Source organism: Serinus canaria, chromosome 6 (assembly GCF_022539315.1).
Source record: "Serinus canaria isolate serCan28SL12 chromosome 6, serCan2020, whole genome shotgun sequence".
NCBI lineage: Eukaryota > Metazoa > Chordata > Aves > Passeriformes > Fringillidae > Serinus > Serinus canaria.
In genome coordinates this window covers 14,005,312-14,026,912 of record NC_066320.1, presented here as the reverse complement: position 1 = coordinate 14,026,912, position 21,601 = coordinate 14,005,312, and the positions used below count along the sequence as shown (strand labels likewise).

Below are 21,601 nucleotides of genomic sequence, written 5' to 3'. Positions count from 1 at the left end.
TGTGCCAGCTCTGCCTGGCTCCTGCTGGTGATCTTGGACACTTCTCTGATCCCACACAGGAGATCTGCAGCAGAAATGGGACTGACTTGGATTTCCTGTGCCCTGACCACAGGGCCATCTGCCAGTTCATTAAGTATTTTCAAGAATAACAGCCTTCTCCAATCCTTCCCACCTCATAATATCTGCAGCAAATGTTCCCCTTTTTTGATGTACCTAATTCCTTGCAGTGTTTCTAATGGCCACTCCAGGGCACTTGTCACTCCCTGTAAAGTTGCTTTAAACTGTTTTGGTTTTTTCTTATTCAGTACTGCCTGTTATCCTTTTCTCTTGCCCTCTTCACTGTATAAATACTTTAATTTTCCTATTACCTCAGAGGACTGAAGGCTGCTGTCAGCCTTGCTTTCCTAAGCCTCACAGGAGCTGGGCAGATAACTGTGACATATAGTGCACCTAAGGAAAAGGGCTCCTTCAAAGACTGTTTTGTTTTGTTTTGTTTCTAAAAGGGAGCAAAACTTATTTCATAACTTTTAACTTATTTCATTTTCATTCTTTTTTTTAAACTGGAGAATAGCATCAGTTTGTGTGAACTCTACATCCAATAAAAAGGAAGGACTAGAGTTCAAATTTCAAATGTGAAATAAGTGTAACTAACAGGCTGCAAATGATTCAATACCAGGGAGGCCTCAGTAGGACTATTTGACTAATACGGTGAATATTGAATGCACTGAAAAAAGAATAGCTTTACGTAGAAAATTTACAGACAGAAAAACAAGATATTTTTTTCTAAATAAATGGCTACTCAGTTCTGGCATCAGTCTATCATCTTAACTTGCTAAATTTATACACGCAAATTTCATTACTGAAATGCACATGTTTAAGGAAAACGATGCTATGTAATGTGCAATGTTTTATAAGAAACATGGATAGATTAAAAACAGTGTGAAAGAAGAATGATTATTTTTAATAATGTTATTTTAAAAAATATATATTTTAATGATTCTCAGCTGACTTCCTCTATACTGACTTTTTGTAGTGGATCTATTTCTAAGATGTGTGTTGTATGAACAGGCAACACAGTTTTAAAATGCTGGTTTCTGGATGATGATGCTGGATGATAATGACATGAAACATTCCTGATATTTGCTCTACTGGAGTTGTGTTATGGTAATTATTCAATTACATAGGAGAAATTTTGCCATTATATTAATTTTGAATTGGCAGGTACTGCAACTGTAATTGTATCTATACTATGCAATAGAATTTCCTTAATTACAACTAGCAGGAGAATTGCAATCAGAGGCCTATTGCAAGGAGGTCACTCTGATGATGCAGAGTAACCCAGAGTGTGACACAGGCTGTTTGTGCCACCATCCCTGCCTGCCCCTGTAGCCACCTCCCTGGACTGAAGTGTGTTAGTGGCATTGCTGCAGTTGGGTGATGAGAGCAACCAGGTTAATGGTTCCTTATATATCAACTATCCCAGGAAGAAAGAAAAGTGGTCCTGTGAGAGGTCCCACATAACATCTCCTTCGTGACTAGGATTCCTGTCTGCCCTGTAGGGATTGCCCCTACGGACTGCGTACACCTTTGGCTGGGTTTCAGTTAATTCAGTGACTACAGCTTTATCTCTAACAGAATTGGTGCTATTCAGTGCCATGCTGGGGCAAGGGCCTTTAGACACTTTAGGTTCCTTTACAGGTGTCTCAGTCCTTGGAAACATATGCCACCTTTTATCCAATTTCTCCAATTCCATTATATTTAATTAAATAACAAAATGAAAAGTCATTGTAATTTGACAATTTGACATTACACCTGATACAAGATCACATTGAGAGGATGGTAGGAAGGCTGAGATGAAACAGCAGAAAATCCTGCGGCATGATGCTGTGGTAAGTCAGGAGGAAAAAGCACTCTTGTGTCTAGGGTATTTAGTAGACAGCCTTAACAACCTCTGCTTTAACTTGCATTTTCCAATGCTAAGATAAAGGAGGGGTCTGTGTATACTAGAAGGATATTAATGTGCTCATTTCAATCAAGTGTAAAATATTTTAATCATCCCAGGGCCTATGTTGGCTTTTCTGTATGGGTAGAACTTAGTCATTTTCTTATGACATTAGTAAAAATATTTCTGAGTCTTTAAATCCTGAGAACAAGGTAGCCTCCATTCTGTGTTTTCTCAGGCTGCTATGTGCTATAGCCTTGCCATCCCAGTCTGGCTATACTTCAAATACACTGATTTGTGGTGGTAAAAGACTAGGCTGAAGCTCAGGGCTTGGCCAAGTAGGTCATGTCAAGTTCATGCCTATCATGTATTCAAAAGCCATAAACATTTCTCAGAAAGCCTATCCCCTGGAAAGGTTCCTCCAAGCTAACCTATGTTTGAGAGAGGTTTTGTGTTGCTACACCGCCACACAAATGACAAGTATTACTGTCATCATTCTTTCTTCCTTAGCGTTTAACCCAATAGTCTCACTGGAGTCATAATTTATCAATTGCTAGGAGCACTACGAGATATAGATGGTATGAATCAAACAGCAATGACTGAGGTAGGCCTGGCTGGACTTGAAAGCTGAGACAGAGGCTGTGTCTAGGGAGGCACAAGGTATTTGAGTAGCCAACTGTTTGTAACAAAATCTCTTCAGCAGCTGGAGGATGTAATCTGAACAGCACTTCCAAATTTAGTGGAGGCTTCCAGACCCATAAGTGTAACCCAGCTATGCATTTAGGGCAACGCACCCACTTGGCGGGATGTGGCAAAATCCATTAGGTAGACTTGCTCTCCACAACTCACACAAGGCCTATGTTGAGGAGCAGACTAAATTTCTGTACTGGACAGCTTTGAGCAGCACAAGGCAAAAACATTTGACTTTTTTTCCTCTCAGTATTGCATTGGTGAACATTTTCTGCTCTAACTTTAGAGGAATTATGATGCTGCCCCACTGTCAAAGTAAAATTTTCTCTGTGTGCCATCCAGGGAAATCAGCAGCTACATTTTTGATACAAAGCACAACTCAAATGTAAGGAAGAATTTAATCAACCCATCCTGGTTCTCAAATATGTTAAATTTACCACTGTTTCCTCTGATGTTATGGATTGCCAGGCCTCAGAAGCCTCAAAAATGTCAAATTTTTTCATAGCACGTCTGTGGGCCAGGCCGTAGTTCTCAAACCTAATAGTCCTGACTGTTTCAGGATGAACATTAGCATGCAGGCCCCAAGGCAGGGTGGCCTTGGAGGGGTTTTTTGTGACTGTAGTATAAAATATTCTCTTGTCGTCAGCTGGTTAGTACATTTGTATTTACCAACCATGTGTGCAGATCCTGACAGTGGCTAGACAGACTGAGCCATGCTTTGATGTGCAGCAATGTTGTACCAAGTGTGCAAAACCTGGCCACCTGCTGATTTTGCTAACTATTCTGGGTCTTGAAGGTATGTTTATTTTATTCTTTAGCCATGGGAAACCAACCCTATATAGCTACTGCCCTCACAGCAGCTTTGAGAGGATAAGAGAAGTGAAAAATATGAGCAGCAAATTAATTTTCCCTGACCCATCCTTTCCTCACAAAATGCAAAACCATGGGTTGCTGTACCTGGTGACATACTTGTAATGTAAGTGGGATCCTAACCATGTTTATGAGTCAGGACAGAGGCATGGACAGGATCTCTGCCAAGCAGAAGAATGTACATATAGTATGCTTTACAGAAACCATGGCTGATGGGTAGTACCACCACAAGGATTGCAGAGATAAGAGGTAGTTTATCCATCCCCAAGCTCTTCTGTGGCTTCTTCACCACTGAAGCTTGGGTATATTTTGTTTCTGAACTGGACATTTTATTTATTAGTTACAAATTTCACATGCCCTTTAATAGTGTGCATTGTAACTATTTAAAGCTGAGCATTAAACAGGCCCAGACACTGTTAACAATCTGCATGTTACAATATATTCTTTTGTGTAACTGCTTGTTATAGCATCAGCTATTAAGAATTTATTACTGGTGCATTTTAGGTAGTGCTTTACAGTCATTTGATTACAGCCATCCAGCAATCATTACATCCAGCAATCATTACATAAATATGCATTGAGAGCAAGAACCCCAATGTAAGGTGACCCAAAAGGCTTTTACCTGCCAAGACCAGAGTTTGGGCCCTCAGGTGGCAATGATGTCATTGCATATTCAGGGAAACAGAGAGTTTAAGGCTGTACAGGGAGCTGTGTTACTCCCAGTGCTAGGTGTTCGTGAAGTCATCAGCTGGAGCAAGAGCACTGTAGAGCTCCAAGGACCTGAACTTGGCTATTGGCAAGCAAGAGCAGGTAAAGAAAAGTCGGTTCCCTTCCAGCCCTAGGCCCAGCAAAGATGTGACTTTTGGCTGTGAGCACAGCTCAGCTGCAAAACTAGGCCCTCTGGAGCCCATTGGTACCTCTACTCTCAGCTGCCAACTGCATCCTTATACCCGTTAACCCAACCTGATCCGGTAGACCAGCAGATACACTTCAAAGGACCCAAAGACAGTAGCTGGTCCAAAATGCATCTCCCACATCTCCGTGCTATTTATGACTGCCGCACCATGCCCACATTTGAGAGTCTCTGTAGCTCCCAGCCAGGCTACTGCTCCTACTGAAATATTTTTGCTGGTGTCCTCTCCTGCAATGGACTTCAGCCATGAGACTTCACTGTCAGTTCTGACAGTCTCTAACTCCTAACTTCATTCAATACTGACATTTTTCACTACTTCTTAAGAAAACAAAAATTCCCAATCTCTAGCATTTAGCACACTCAACAGTTCTTGGACATGCTGTGAAACACTCTTGATATCACTACGCTTACACTTGAAGAAAAGCATACCTAAAATTTAGTTGTTCTGTGTTAAGGCTGGCTCTTCTTCTGGGCTCAAGAATTGTTACATCACTGTATCTCTCTTGCCCCCAGCAATAACATGTTGGGGGTGAAAACTGGTATTCTCTGAATTGGTAAACTCAGTTTTTCCTCCTAAAAGCACCCTCAGAAGCTTACTGAAAAGTTGAAGGATGAAGCATTTCTGAAAGACAGGCTGGCAAGTTGATGCAGGTTGCTCTAAATAAGTAGCAACATGTGCCACTTTTTTTCTTGGAGCTGCCAGTCAGAACCAGCTGGGTTGTCTGGCTGACACTGGTTTTTTGGTACAACTACTCCAAAGTCCTCACCCTTCCTGAATGACATAAATCCTAGCTGCTTTCTCATGGCTTGTAGCAATGCTTTACCAGTATTTGCTGCCTGCACTTGCAGGGAGTGTGTGTTGCTCTCGTTACTGGATGATGTTAGTACAGCATGACCCTGGGGAGACATACAAGCTTGGATTTATTCACAGATGGCCTGAAATGTGCTGAATCTGTTCTCTGATACAGACCTGGTTGCCTGGAGGCTCACCTTTGTGATGTTCTTCAGCCTCACACTGTCACTGTGTGAGAGACAGAGCCTGTTCCTGCTGTAGCGCAAGCTCTGCTCCATTTCCATAGCTGTTTGGGCTGAAATTGCAACTACCACAGAGCCCAAGTCCCACACTGTTTTGTATACAGTCTGCTGTGTAAGGGGTGTTGATTAGGACAGCACATGTCCAACTGAACACAATGTGAGAAAGCCAGGTGGGTTGCTGGGTGTGCTGCATCAAGCTTGCTCAAAGGAGCACGAAGTGTCACTTGGGTGTTGTTTTCAGTCTCTCAGCTATGGTTTCATTCTTCAGATTTACTCCATGTTGCATATTCTTAATCTAGCCTCATCTAATTTTCCCAGGTCACCTTCTAAATGACCTAAAGTCATGTTTCTTTCCTGCTTTGGCAAGGGTTAGAGGCCAAGGATTTCCTGTGCTGTGCCTTGCACAAAACCCCAGTTGGAATGCAGTCCCTTAGGTCATCATCTTGTGGCCCAAGAGAGTTTAGCAGCCCACATCTGAAGGTGAATGAGGCTGCTTTTAACAATAACTAATAGAGCAGTGTCCTCCAGCCCAGAACTGAAAACATCAGGCTTCAGAATTCAAAGAATCCCATTAAAAATGAATGATTTCTGCCCCAAGGATCTAACCAAAAGGATGGCACAATGCAAAGCATTTCTCCCCTGTGACTAGCTCTGGTATGTTCTTCTATCTTAAAAACAATATATTGCTGCCTTTTTTTTTTTTTTTTTCCTTGTGTCTCTTGTGTTTGAGGGCATTAGAAGTTTCACTGCTCTTTGTTCTTGTCCTGTGGTCTCTCCCAGTACCACAAAGACAGCTCTATGCTATCCAGCTTAGAGGAGAGAGCAGACATTTATCGCCTACATTGGCAGGAGGGTTGAGTAACCTGCTAGGAATTAAGATGGGAAACAGCAGGAGGCAGACAGCCAAGATTCTGTGGTGTTTCTTGGGCACTGGAATGCCTTTCATACATGTTATTACAGTGATCCTGTGAGGAACAGGGCTGCTCCCACTGCACAGGTTCAGATGGTGAAGTTAAGCTTAATGACTTTTCTATATTTCTCCCCAAGTCTGAGCTGGAGGCAGCTGAAGGGCAGAGTACTGCCAAACACTGGTAGTGATAGCTAGACCTGAGTGAAGAGCTGCTCTCAGGTTTAATGTGGGTCAAAAGCCTTTACTCACCACTAGAGAGCAAAAGGCAGCTTAGGAGGTGAGTAACCATCAAGGCTGGACTTCCATGCTCTTGGGGGCAAGGATTTTAGGAATGCTTTGGCCAGATATTGACTTCAATACTCAAAAGAAAATTAAGAACACATAAAATCAAACCAAGGACAAGAAACCCTTTTATAACTGTGCTCCTGATACCCTTCTTTCTGTGCTTGCAAAGTCTTTTTATTACAGTTATTTAAAAAAAAATAGTATAATCTCTTATTAAATCCAGGGACATTATGGCTTTAAAGCAACTGTGCTGTCTAATTGTTTCTTTATCTTTGTCACACCCCAGCCTCTCTGATCTAAGACTTGCTAGCAATTTGATAGCCATGGCAAGATGTGGAGAGGTCTGGAAGGTTAGTTCCAGTAGCCTGTATTTCACACCAGTGTCTTCTGGCAGAAGGATAAACCACAGACATGTAATTATCTGCTGGTAATGTGTTCATCTGACTGAGCAACCACAAAAGCAGAAGAAATAGATTACATATTCAAAAATACCTCATTTCATACATGCAATACTGTACAGACCCCAAGAATAATAAGTATGTAAAGACTTTGCAGACCCAGGAAACACTGAGTTTGCACCTGTAACCTCAAGGAATCCGAAACTTTGCTTAAGACTGGTTATTTAGATGTCAGTGGTCAGGATCCACTATCAGTACAAACCAAGGCTAGAAAAGGAGAAAAAACACCATTTGCTTAATATGAGCAAGATTCACATTCACAGGCAGTTGCTTCCACTGTGATGGCTGAGCTGGGACTTCTTTCTAATCAGGATGACCTAAATTTGTTTTACACTTTATCTCATCCAGTTCCTATAATAAAATGTAAGTGTTTTGTGTAGTATAGAGCCCAGTGTGATAGCCTTACTGTCACTGCAGGGCTTGCTTGTACATTGCTTTGTGCTTGTGGCTTCTCAGTTCTTTGGCATTTTTATCCTTATTTTAGTGGTTTTGATTAGAGTTGCTTGGGCTGTGGAAGGGCTATCAGTGTGCTCCTCTCTGCTCCTCAGCAGTTACTCTGGCTTCTCTGTAGCAACTTTCTATTACAAGACTGGCTACTGTTGAAGAGTACTCCCCATGTTCCTAGGGAAAGTGGCTCAGCTCTCTGCTGCACAAAGAGCTGGACAAAATACCTCTGGAAAGCTCAGTGGCATACATGAGCAAATACAGTACTAAATGCTTTTGACAGATTTAGAGAATGACTCAACAAACTAGTTCTCATTAGAAGAAATAGTCTGGCTCTTCTGTGTGATGAACAGATGAACATACCAGCTAACTCAAATCTAAAGCTGGCTTCACATCAGACCAGAAAAAGAGACAGACCCATGCCTCCTAGATACTCAAACTCACGTAGTTTGTGGAAAAGCCTGATGTGAAACAAGAATCTTACTAGAGGTGGAATGCATCCTCAAGAGAAATGCCAGGCTGAAAAAGTCTGGCAAAATTAAAACTTAAAAAATATGAATTTGTATACATTAGTCTGTTTTCAGTTGTTGTATTTAGTCTTACTGAGCTTTGTGGGTCAGAGACTATTTATTCAGTGTCCTAGACACCACCAGCCAGGGCAGTATCTTATTCCAGGACAGTCTTAAATTCTCCTGTCTTGTAGGTAACAGACACTAAGGCTGCCTTGGCCTTCAATTAATGTTTCCTCACTGTGCTTACAAAATTTAAACTGAACTGAAAGGTTTAGGAAATATTTCCTAAATTCTTGATAGAGTTATATCTTTGGGCAGATTCACTGATGTATATTTAAGCAAAGGAATAATATATGGCTGGCATTTCAGACATATCCTTCTACTTTGTTAGTATATTAAAGTTCATTCTTGTTTAGGCTGTGACATTTCAGCACAGCTTTAGTGGGAATTGTGCTGCTTTAAGATAAAGCTGACAGTTCCTTTCAGCCATGAACCTAGCAGTCACAAGACAAGAAGTAACCAATTTCATACAAGTCCAAGCTTTTCCCTTTAGGAACTATTTATGCAAGCTCGTGTCATAAACAACTTAATTTTTCCAAAAATCCCCCCAGGCAGTTTGCTTATAAGCTGTGTCATTCAAATGTGTAAACAGCTGTATGGCAGAGGAAAATTGGGGTGCCAAGAAAACAGGGTAATTCACTCTCTGATCCCCATGCTTTCAAAATCTAGGAGTTAATTATTTAAGGAGATCTTCCATCAGAATTTGCTGATGTAGTGAAGGGTTTAGACTAACCAGGGGGTGAAAGGTCTAAACCATGCCCTTAACAGTGTCCATTTTGGAGCTACCCATAAGGTCAGTTGTGCAGCAGGAGCTGTATAGCTGCACCTTTTCCTGTGCTGTATGGGGCAGCTGCTGCCCTACCCAAATCACAGTCACAGAAACATGATTTAGTGACAGTTTATCCAGTAAATGTTCATACCACACATTTCACATGTTAAACCATCAAGAATAATACCAACATGAGATCTGAAACAAGTGTACAGCTGTTTCTTTTAGAGGGGTTTACAGGTGCAGATATGCCAGAAATATTTCAGAGAGAAACAGGGTCAAATAGCAGTATTTGAGAGGCAGTTAGACATCAACAGGAAATACTCTACATACACCTCCCTGCTCTAGCTGCAAACTTTTTTACTCTGGTTTTGTAGAGATTTATGGGGTTTTTTAGGTGTACAGAGGGACCAATCATGAGCAATATCAAAGGTGACTAATTAGGTCAGCTAATTCTATGCAATAAACCCTGACTGTTTACTCCTAACTGGCCTACTTTAGTCAATGGAGTTTTAGCAGGAATGCATGTTTTCTGCTGCTCTAGCCTTTGCTGGTGATATCATTATGCTACCAGCAGTTCCCTTAGCAAAAGCCTTAAAAGGCTGGGACAACCCCCAAACAGGCATAAGTTGAGATTGAAGGTAATTGACTACAGGGATCTGTCTTCCTTTACAGTAGGGATTTTGCTAATGACTTCTATTTGCTAAGACAGGACATACTGAGTAAACAGTGAATGAACCAGAAGGAAGGAGCGGAAACAAAAAAAAAACCCCATTATAATACGCATTTACAAAGTTTAACTTATTTTGGGTACTTGAGATAAGTTGAAACACCTCCAAAGTCCCTACTGGCCAGCCACATATCTGTGGGAGCACAGACACTTGCTGATTGAATATGATGATACTGTATCACTGCATGCCTAAGCATTTCCCTATTGCCAGCCTGTAAAGGTTCCTGTCAGCATCACAGAGGTGTGTGATATTTTAAGAGTGAGAAAGGATCTATGATCTACTCATCCATCAGTGTAGAGAAGCCCTGATTAGTGTCTTCTTCTACTTCTGCTTGGGTTGCTTGTGAAAATCAAATATCTTCCCAGTCAAACCTGTGCTCTTCTGTTTCATATTATATGCAATACCTTCCTAACTCTGTTTAACCTCAATGTTTTGACTTGTTGAGGCAGCAGCTGGTATAATGACATACAAGGAAATGGAAAACTAACTGGGAGATCATCTGGGATAGGTGGAAGAGAACCTAGACTGCTGACAGGCAAAGTAGGAAATGGAACTGCTTTAGTAAGATCAGTTTAACATTTAGGGTTAGTCACATAAAGAGATTTTATTGTTGGAGAGTTAATTAGCATTGAATGTGCCTCACCCTTCACAGAATCTTGTACAACTATCTTCTCTTTTCAATTTTATCTGCACTTAGAAAACCAATGATTATAAAGTTACAGTATTTTACAGTGTCCTTTTGGTTAAACTAATGAAAATCACTAGTACTCCTAAGTAATCTAAATAGACACTGGTCTACTTAAACCACATCAATTTGGTTTCCAAATTAGCAAATTAGATTAGTTCAACACAAGTAAGCTTTAAAGCTTGCTTCTTGTGCATTTGTTAGATGAGATCTCTTCCATTAATCCTGCACTGCTTTTCCTAGCATTTGGAGGGTTCTAGTTCCAAGTTTAGGAATGGTTGTTAATGTCCCATTAGGGTACTGAGGGACTGTAAGTTTTAAAGAAGAGAATCATTTGGGTTGGGGTTACTGAGAAGTTAGCATTCTGATAGAGCTCTGCATTTATTGTAATATCACTTTAATGGGTGTTGTTATTTCTGTGTCACAGGAAGATGGTTCTGTAAAGAAAATGTGCTTATTCATACCCTGTACAAATCAACAAAAGAGACTGAATAGAAATTTTGCAATTCTGTTTTCCAATGAAATCTGATGTGCCCTGAATTAGTTGCTCTGCAGAGTAAGAAATACATAATTAAAAGGAAAATATTCCTTAAACCAAATTCTCATCTCATAGTAAAGCAAGATTTTATTAAATTTTTGCATAAATGAGATTGGTAAACAATACTTGCTTTAAGTCAAGGACAAGCCTTCAATCCTTAGTTGTGCAGGCTTGGTACAGAACTAAGGGAAATTGGTGGAAATCCAACTCTTTTTGTCTGCTTGGCACACTTTGGATTTCTCTGTCACTGCAGAAGGTTTTTATTTTGATTTCCTCATACAATGGAGGATTTTGCTGAGAGCTTCATGTTAAATTTGTTATCTGTACCAAGTCTAAAGTAACTTCTGGTTTCTGTTTAAATAAGAAATCAAAATAGGTAATGAGGGAGAGATATTAATCATAGTCTCTACTAATAATGCAACTGCTTCTAATTAGAGAAGAGCAATGAGCTCTGGTTTAACCTGTGCATTTCAGCTCTCTAGCAACCTTCAGTCTCTTATATTGGAATGAAGTTGCTTTTGGTCAATAACCTGCTCTTGGGTCAAGGAGCTATTTTGCTTTTGGTATCAAAGGTAAAATTTCCATTAAAACTAGTAATGAAAATTTGCTTAATTTCAGGCAGATGTGTGCCATGCGTACCAGATTGTACACCCAAATGGAATTCCAGATGAGCAGATCATTGTCATGATGTATGATGACATTGCTGATAATAAGGAGTAAGTGATGACCGTACACTGGTCACAAACTATATGGTTACTACAAACATGCCGTGGTCACCAGTGTGTTTTGAGTTTGTAGTAGTTTTGAAAGAAAAGCCCTTAAAACCACCTGTGATTTGCATAGAGATTTCAGCCATCAGCACAATAATTCCCGTTTGAAATGTGCTCATGAGCTTTCTAAGCCTGTAACACAGCTCAGCATCAGCTGTGGCACTGAGGACTGCAGAGCTTTGTTATGACAGTAAGGGATCTTAACTCCCAGGCATAACAGTGTGCAGCAGATAAATAACCTAAACTTGTGAACACAGGGGAGGTCTGTGTGCAACTTTCAGGGCTTTTTTGGAGAATATTATCAGATTAATTCCCAGCATTCAACAAAGATGGGTAGAGGTCCCATTCTGGGTGGCTGTCTAGAGCATATCATTGCTCCCTGTATGACACAGATGATTTATACAGCCTCTAATTCTGAAACAACTTCCCCCAAAATTGGCAGACATTACAGGCACAGCAGCACTGGGAGCAAAGTGTTAAAGGGAATAAAGGCAAGACTGCAAGAAGAGAAATTATAGAGACCATCCAATCTTCAGATTAATTGACATGATCTGAGATAGAATACTTGAATGTACTCTGAGGGTAAGGACACCTGAGACACACATATGTAACTGATGGAAGTGCAAAGCCCTTTATATTCTGAAATCACTTAATGACATATGGTGCAAGTTCCTGTGCTCTCAGGTGAGCTGGCTGCTGTTGTTCTAAGGTCATTGCATGGCATGTGGCTAATTATTCCTATTTATTTTCCATTTACCTTTCAGAAATCCAACGAAAAGCATTGTCATCAATAGACTTAATGGCTCAGATGTGTATGCTGGAGTGCCCAAAGACTATACAAAGGAGGTAGGAACAAAGCCCCTTTCCCTGGGGAAGGTTCAGCATTATTCAATGTCTGAATAAATTCTTTCACCCTGTAGCTTACACTCCAAAATGTACGTAAAATAAAGCACCAAGTTTATTCACCTTCATGGTTTGGCATGAAGTTTGGTGTTCATAAGATGAATATAGACAATAGAATCTTTGTGACGCATTGGTCATAAAAGTGAGCCTTTACACTGTTTCCATGCTGACACATGAAATAAAAGGAAGGAAGGTCTTGGATTGTAAATGCTGTAACTCAATCTGAAAAACAGCTATGTAAACCTAATCATTTCATTAAATCAGTACAGTAATCCAGTCATTCCGTGATTTCATGATTCAGCAGCCAAGTGAGTCATTAGATAAAGATGTATTGAAAAGGATGGCCAGCTAAATTTGTCATCCATGCATAGATTCTAACTTAAGGAAGCCATCTTTCTAAATGAAGATTTTGTTGTTTTTATGATCAGATCTAACTTTAATCTTCTCAAATCCTTAGGATGTTACTCCTAAGAATTTTCTTGCAGTTCTCAGAGGAGATGGGGAAGCAGTGAAGGGGGTGGGATCAGGAAAAGAATTGAAAAGGTAAGAGAAGTTTAATTTAGAAAATAATTGCATGTGTCATTGTAAATTGACACTAATTTCAACAAAATAATAAATTAGAGGAATTTAAGAATCCAGCAAAAATTATTGATGGCAATTTCAGGTCCTTCACAGTGGTTCTAGTTTCTTAAACTCTGCATCACAAGAAAGCAACTGCTGATATTTCACTGATTAAGGTATAAAAGTTCCAGAGGGTAGTATTAACTGTATTAAGGTATTTAGACTATTAGCTTTTGCAAGAATGGCAATTCTAAGATAGTGTGGCTAAAATTTGGAGACTTCTGGAAAGGATTTTCCAAGGCTTGTTTTAATGTACATGAACAGTTTGATTAATCAGCAGAAGACTTAGGTCAAACTCAGACCAGACTTAGCAGTGAGTGGCAGAGGAACAGAGAGAGCTTTACCAGTTAATCAGCTGGAAGAATTGCATGTCTAATCCCAGCCATGGCCTTTGTAGCACGTGTACAGTTATTGAGGCTGAGTATAAATCATAATTTCATTCCTAATGAAGTGGAATTATGGTTTATAATTAATAAAAAAAATCTTTGTGACTGAAAAAGTAATATGAGCAAATAAACTTGTAAGTGATGTACTATGCTTAAATTATTTGTAAACTAAGCTACACAAACGATTCTAAGTTTTGCAATATTTTAATATATGAAGAATAATAAATTATAGTTTGGCTAAGTGGAATGTAAAATTTATAATTAATGATAGTTTATAAAAGCTTATTTAATTTAGATTATTCAAGAATGTAGTTAATACATTTCAGGGCCTAATAAGAAATCTTCTTGGAAGGATACCTGATGTCAGTTATTCATCTTGCTCCTGCAGAGTTTGAGATGTGAAAGTATGATGCCACCTTACTAAGTTGTACTATATTTCTGACTATTGGTTATGAGCTATATCATATATTTTTCTATGTACAAGAATGACTATAAAACCTTTAAGAATTTGAATTCAACCATTTGGAAGGACTAACCTTGTTAAAGAAAAACTGTGAAGTCTATCTTCATCTGACAGTTGATTTTTACAGGCATAGCAATGAAACAGAACAGAAGAATCCCACCCTGTCACTGAGGAGAACAATAAAAAAGAAGGAGCAGGACAATAGTCAAATAACTTGCTGCTCTGAATTGTTTGAACTTCATCCTTAAACGCTGAGGTTGAAAATGATATATGCAACACATATAGGCAAAATGTTAATAAATTACTGCAGATTACCAGATTTTGCTCTTCTAGTATCTGGAATGAGTCAAGGGGTGACTATGAAGCAATTTTTGTTTTAAAAAAATGTACATCTGAACACACCTCACCTGTGAAAGCTTGATGTTCCTCTTCAAATATGGTAGCTCTAAATTATTTCCACCATTTAGTCTGGAAACAATACCTGCTTTTCATCACTGAAACGATTAACAATGTTTGTTTATTTCAGTATGAGTATGCACTGAGACAGCTGTATGCCTTGGTCAACCTTTGTGCGAAGGAGGATACCCCACTGACAGGTAATGAGTTTCCCAGATATGCCCTGTAGTTTTAACTGTGGCTGGAAGAACAAATGCCAATAGGCTGATAAAGCTTAATCCTAAAAGCTTCTACTTGTTCTGCTCTTGTTATCATTTTGTCCATAAATCACTCTAAATTTAGAAATGTTTGTTTTGACAAACATAATTATTTGTTCCCTCCCACTCATAATGATCTGTGTCCCCATAACCCTTTAATTTCCTTACTGAGCTTCAGGGGAAATGACAGCCAGTCAGAGGATCCCACTGCACCACACAACATCAAACAAAACAGCACGACTGGTGCAAGGGCGTTGCCCTGTAACTCCTGCATGAGCTTACACTGCAGCCGGGCAGGGAACTGCTGTGTTTTCTGTGCCACCCCCTCAGCTGCTGGCTCAAAACACCACAGCACTTCTGGGTTCTGGTGATGAAAGAGAATATGGTACTATGTGTGGAGTAGGAAAGCAGGGAAATAATGGTCCAGGTTGACCCCAAAGTCAAAGCCATCAAAAGGCATGGACACCCATCAAGTGCAGGGACTTGCACCAAAGCTTTCCCAATTCATCCCTATTGAAATCGCATGATTTCGTTTCCCTTCCTAAATGAATTTTCATTTCTTTTTTTTTTCCAGTAGCCATGCCGAGTCTTTCATATTGTCCCCTCCAAGTTTTGTCTTCTTTAATGGGAATACACTAAATCAGGGGGTTTTGGGAAAGCTTCAATAGGCATGCCTCAGAGACAACAGAACTGTGATTAGAGGTATGTAGTAGCAATGAGATTGGTCCAGAGAAAAATTATTTAAGAAGTAGAAAAGACAGGACGAATAGAACAATGGACTGTGTATTAACATTTGACTAGCACAACTCCCTAAGCTGCAGAAAAGTTTATCTAGCATGATATTAGGAAGTTTGAAGCTTAATAATGGAGCTCTGTGCATTGTATTTTAAGGCTTACAAGCGGGGATTGTATTCTAAATAAGCAGGCATTGTTTTAACCAATGGTACGTGTGCTTATAGTGGTTGGATGGAACCACTGTCAATATGCTTCTGCTTTGTGTGATTGGTCAAAAAGCTTATAAACTAAGTTGTAACATTAAGTTCTTGGTCTGCTGCCTGGGATGTGAGCTGATGGCATCTTCCCATTGCCACAACCATGTAATGAAACTGATGCTGAAAAATAAAACAGCTCAAGGTACATTCCACAGCAATCCCCTCCTGTTCATATAGACCCTCCCGCCGGCAATATCTTCCTTGACTTTTCCCTGCTTTTGCAACAGCTGTGAGGTGAGTTTTGCCCTGATTTGGTCCTTTGTACTGCACCTGCTGTAATCCCAGTCCATTTACTTGTAGTCCGTAAATTTCCCAATTTTTTTTTTTTTTTCCTCCAATCTCATATCCTTTGATGGTATCCCATGCCTTTTGATAGCTTTGACTTTGGCAAAGATTTTTTTTTGTTTTGTTTTCCAGGCAGCCATGCCGTGTCTCTCATATCTTCCCTTCCAAGTTTTTTCTTCTTCCTTGATTTTTCCCCTGCTTTTGCAATAGCTGTGAGATTAGTTTTGCCCTGATTTGGTCCTTTGTACTGCACCTCATTTCCTCTCAGACCACTTTCTTGTAGTCACTAAATCTCCAGATTTTCGGGGTTTTTTGGGTTTTTTCTCAATTGCATTTCTTTTTATCATATCTCCTTCCCAGAGTGTTTGTAAGCCTTTTTTTGCAGTTCCGCAAGATTTCAATGGGGATCAATTGGGAATGCTTTGGTGCATGTCTCTGCAGCTGATGGCATGCCATGCCTTTCAATGGGTTTTACTTAAAAGAAGATTTTTTTTTTTTTAAGTAGCCATGCAATGCCCCTTGTAGCTTCCCCTCAAAGTTTTGTCTTCTTCCTTGATTTTTCCTCTGCTTTTGCAACATCTGTGAGGTGAGTTTTGGCCTGATTTCGTCCTTTGCACTACACCTCATTTCCTCCCAGACAACCTTCTAGTAGTTACTAAGTCTCCTGATTTTTGGGGTTTTTTTGGGTTTTTTTCAATTGCATTTCATTTGATCCTATCTCCTTTCCAGAATGTTAGTAAGCTTTTTTTTGCTGTTCCGCAAGATTTCATTTCCCTTCCCCAGAGGAAATTTCATTTCCTTTGGGGAAGGGAAACAGAATTTTTCTACTCAGAAAAGAAAGGCTTACAAACGCTCTGGAAAGGAGATAGGATCAAATGAAATGCAACTGAAAAAAATCCCCAATAAACCAGAAAATTGGGGCATCTAGTGACTACAAGAAAATTCTCTGGGAGGAAAGGAAGTGCACTGCAAAGGACCAAAACTTGTCAGTCTAAGCTGACAGATGCTGCAAGATCAGGGGAAAAAATCAAGGAGGAAGACGGCAGAAGGATTGACCACTGACAGAGCTGATTACAAGTTCCTGTGGCCCAGGTTCCTGGCTACAAAACTGGGAAGGATAAACACCTTCTTAAGCACTGCAAGACAGAACAACAACAACAATTGCTTCTAGCCATTGCTCATAATGCAATTGCTAGAAGCAATCCAGCTGGTTTGTTTTATTCCCACCATGAGAACTATGATCAGTCCCAGTGCAAGCCTGGCCACCTGTCAGATCAAGTTTGTGAACTCAGGCTGACAGGAATTTGACATGCTCTTGTCTTGGAGCATGCTGGTATGATCAATGCAAATTCCTCCTACAGCAGTGACACAATGTGTATGCTACCCATGCAGTTGCAGATGCCCCTCATAAATCATTAAAATACCGACCAGTTCTAATCAGATCCTTTGAGTTATAACACAATACACTATTTGAGAACTAAAACCAGTAAATCAAGTTAGTACAGAGGTCAGAGTGAGACTGAACACAGCTGAAACTTGCTTGCTTATGTGTGTATAGTCTAAGAGATGCGAGGGAAGGAGATGAAATCCCTAGTCAGCTAAGAAAATTGCTTTCTTCTTATGGTAAAATCTTGCTTCTAAGTCTGTGCAGGGGAAAAAAATAGAAATTCATCATATTCTGTAGCAGAGCTGATTTGAGGTCTAGAATTTCTCAGCAATTGTGTTAGTTCTTGGGATTATAGGTATTTCTGATAATTTGTCCTTCAGGTTAACTCTTACCATTTTTCTAAAACAAACCAGCAGTTAAAAATATGTCCCCAAATGTCATAGATCACCCACTACAGAAACAGAACATATTTTCTTCCACAGCATACCAAACAGGTAATTTCTAATTAAAAAAAAAAAAAAATCAAATCCTATTAGAAGGCAGCTGTTATGGTTGCACTCTTCAGTGCAACTTGGGACACAAGAGTAACCTTTGTGAAGGGGAGGCTGCAGTGCCCAAGTACTGGAAATCCATAGGTTTGTGCGCTGGGGTGCTACTGCATAGATCCAAATAACTGATGTGTTCTTTTATGTATGGAAAAGGTTGAGGGCCATCTAAATTTTTTGAGTGTTATCTGACTCAGAGGACAACGTGGTATGGAGTATGGCCAAGCTCCACAGCCAACAAGTAGATACAGATACCACCATAAAGGGTATCTGTCAGAGGATAATACTGAAGGCTAACTTCCCCACTTATGCTATATTTGCATGTACATTTTGTTTCTTATATTATTCTTAAAAGAGACAGTAATTGTTTCTTCCCTCATGGCAAAGACAGTCTGGAGCAGAGGATCCTGCTCTGCTTAGGCTGTGTCATTCTCAGTACTGTTGAGTACTTCCTCATGTCTACTTTGTACTTTTCCCTTAAACTTCTCTGTCCTAAACTGGACAGAGTGTTTTTAAAGGCATACAGCAGAGCAACTTGGTATCTGAGTTATACCTATGGAGTCATATTTCTCTAATGGTCTGCAGGGAAGGCTCTCAGAGGCCCAGCTGTGGTAGCCTCCCTTCAGTCACAGAAATCATCAGAACAGGACTTTGCTCTAATCCTGTGAAAGCTTGTTATTCTGGGCACAGGATTAGCTTTTGGGAGGTGCAAGTCATATGAACTCTTGGGGTTCGTGCTGGCAACTCCTGAGCTGAAACATCTGGTGATGCAAACCACTAATGGTGATTTAAACCAGTGATCCAGAAAGTCACCATAAACCAGTGAACAAAGTCTCCATGAGTCACTGGCAGTAAATAAAAGAACTAGCAAAAACCAAGGTAGTAAGTAACAGGTGGGGAACAGAATGAAACTTGGCCAACTGGAAAGATGCACCAACTGCTCCAAACTGGGTGTGCGTATGGAGCAAGATGGATTGTGTTTTATTTCTAATTAAACCTCAAGTAAGTCTGAATTTCTCTCAAACCTGGTGGCAAAATAGCTGAAACATAGAAGGAGAAACAATGATCAGTTTCATTAGAGGTGCAGCACAGCTTGGTGTGGGAACTTAATGAAGATTTGTTGGTCAACAACAATCTCCCAACTCACTTAACAAGCTCTCCATTTAATTTGTTCTGCTATTGCAAATGTGAATCCCTGAAGTCAGACTCAGCTTTCATGGCTCTTGTAGTCTCTGCAGTGTCAGCAGGAAGGACAAACCAAAGACCTAGAGCCTGGACTTCAGCAATGTATATTTCTCTTAACAAAACCCAAGCCCAGGTGACATTTTTGGGAGAGGAAACAGGAAATGGAGCCCCTTCAGGGGGCAGGGGCTTTTCACAACACTCAGAAACTTGGCCCACATTTCTGGTCGCCTCCCTTTCTTCTCCACAAAGGGCTTGTAGCATTTTTAGACAAACTTGGATCCACTGTATGTTATTGAGAGAACCTGCTGGGAAATTAGGTGACTGCTGTACTCCAGGGCAGAGGAAATGTGTGTTTCTGCTTTGTGTTTTTAGGAAAGTAGGAAGATGAAATTCAAAATAAAACACAACAGATGGGAATCTCACAGAGACAGACACTGGGAAATGTTTAGACAAGCTTTGTTCCCAGCTCTTGAGCTCAGAATTTAGCCACTAAGCTGCATAGAGACTTCAGAAAGACAATGAAATGCATTTTGGCTTCAAATACAGTTCCTCCAGATTCCAATGAGAGTTGTGCACGTGAATCTGAAGGCAGAGTATAGCCAGCAGTATGGGGAATAGATGTAATATGAGAAACTCTTATGCTATATTATTATAGTCTGAATTGTTTCCATCATTTCAGGTTAAGTAATTCCCCACTATCCATCTCTGAAGTGCAAACAGTACAGCCTTAATGTGCCCCAGGGAAAGGAAGCAAACCAGCCTTTGAATCTTTACCCAACCTTACTGCTCATATTTTGCTTTCAGTGAGTAAGTGTTCAAATCCTTTAATACTTCATTCCCATAAAAATATATTTACCAGGGGTTTTTGTGGCAGCAGTGAGGCTGTGTTAATTATTTTAGGAACACCACACGACTGGCTTTAGAGAAAAGAAAAGGCAGGAGCATGGAGTGCTGCAAATCTATCAGAGAACAGCATGTTTTCCACCTGTTGAGGCAGTAACCACAATAACAGATGCACATAATAATTACCTGTACCTCAAAGGCAGCACCAAGTCCTGCACCTTCTGCTCCCCACCTAGCAGACAGCTTGGTAACAGAATTACAAAAGAGGAGCATTGAGACAGAGTATGTAGTGCTTTGTGAAAAATGAAAAAGCAGCTCCTATTAAAAAGAAACTGGAAGGTGGAAGATGAGAAGGAAAGATCTGAGGCACCATGATGCTAAAAGAAGGGTGAAGCTAAGGAACTCCAGGAGTGTATCTTTTTTTTTAGAGTAGCAGTCAGGTTTCTGTTAATACCCTTTCCAAAGCTGCTTTCATTTGTACTCTCAACATTAAAGCTAATTTCTACAGATAAATAGGTGCCCTGCACACCTACTGGAGCCCATTCCTTCCCAGAGATGGATGATTCTGCAGAGGAAAGAGGGGCACACAGGATAAGGGCCTCACCTCAAGTGGCACCCATGAATGACCATGACTGTGTGCCAGTACTGTGCTCCTATTCCTTTCCTTGTTGCCTGGCACGGGGATTGTGCTGGAGCTACATTTGTCCTTTTGTTTGCAAGTCCCCCAGAGCACCAAGTGTAAGAAGGGCAGGGGACAGTGCAGGAAGAAAGGATGCATAGCAGGCAAAATGTTTTGGTCTTTCCTGCTTAAGTGCTGAGGCTTCTAAGGGTCTTTTTCTCCTCTTCCTCCAACTATCAAAAGGAAAGTGTTGACATTTGGCTGGGTGAGGAGGACTTGGCCTCTGCAGTGATTTGTACCATGGTAGCTCCTTGTTGCACAGATCCTTCCTAGAAAGGATTTGTAGGGGAAATTATCTCAGGCCCCATTTAATCTTGACAGAAGAAGATGATGAGAGGTGTGCCAAGGTGGAGTTTTCCTTTGAATTCCTACAGTGTTGAAGGCAGCACTATAAATAGCCACACTATCCTTTTTACCCTGGTACAATTCTTGTCTCCAGCTCCCCATACAGACAGCAAGTATTTAACAGGAATTAATTTAACCCAGTCTTCTCCATCTGTACTCTTTTACTCCAATCATCACAATGGCTTCCACAGCCATACAAGCATGTTTCCTCAATAAAAAAATTCTGAGGAAGACTGCTGATATTAAAAATCCCATTTCTGTCTGAAAACTCGATCCTAGTTATAAATAATCCATAAATACCCCAAGCTATAAAGAGTTAGTATTTAAAAAAAAAGACACCTCCCCCCCACCCCAACTTCTTACTGTTTCATTTTGTTTCTCCCAGGTTTCGTTTTTGAACTGCACAGGATTTTATTGAAAGTCTGTTTCACATTTTCTCCAGTGTAACCAGCTGGACAGTCTCTCCTTTCCCAGGATCAACTTGTGAACATCAGCTGAGAGGAAGGAAACCCACATCCAGTGTTTCATGGCTATTATCTTAAAGATAGATCTGTAAGAAATTTAAATACAAGCCAGACTGGTTTAAATAAAATAGGCTTGGGGCTTTTTTTTTTTTTTTTTGTAGCATCTTTTTCAGAGAGAGATCCTCAGCCTGTAAGTCCAGCTGGAAAGCAAACTCGAATTTCCCAAATATTGGAGTTC

At 40.2% G+C, this 21,601-nt stretch overlaps 1 long non-coding RNA gene across 3 annotated transcripts in view; it reads left to right on the top strand.

Moving 5' to 3' along the window:
- Positions 1-21,601, top strand: part of LOC108961672 (uncharacterized) — a 37,071-nt gene extending 15,470 nt beyond the window's left edge. For 2 of the 3 annotated variants that reach the window (XR_001990020.3, XR_007777919.1), the window contains 6 exons: positions 11,461-11,558; positions 12,377-12,458; positions 12,973-13,058; positions 14,512-14,581; positions 19,712-19,839; positions 21,285-21,601. This is a non-coding gene — a long non-coding RNA (uncharacterized LOC108961672). The remainder of the gene's footprint in view (positions 1-11,460; positions 11,559-12,376; positions 12,459-12,972; positions 13,059-14,511; positions 14,582-19,711; positions 19,840-21,284) is intronic. The other variant, XR_007777920.1, reaches the window with a different exon arrangement.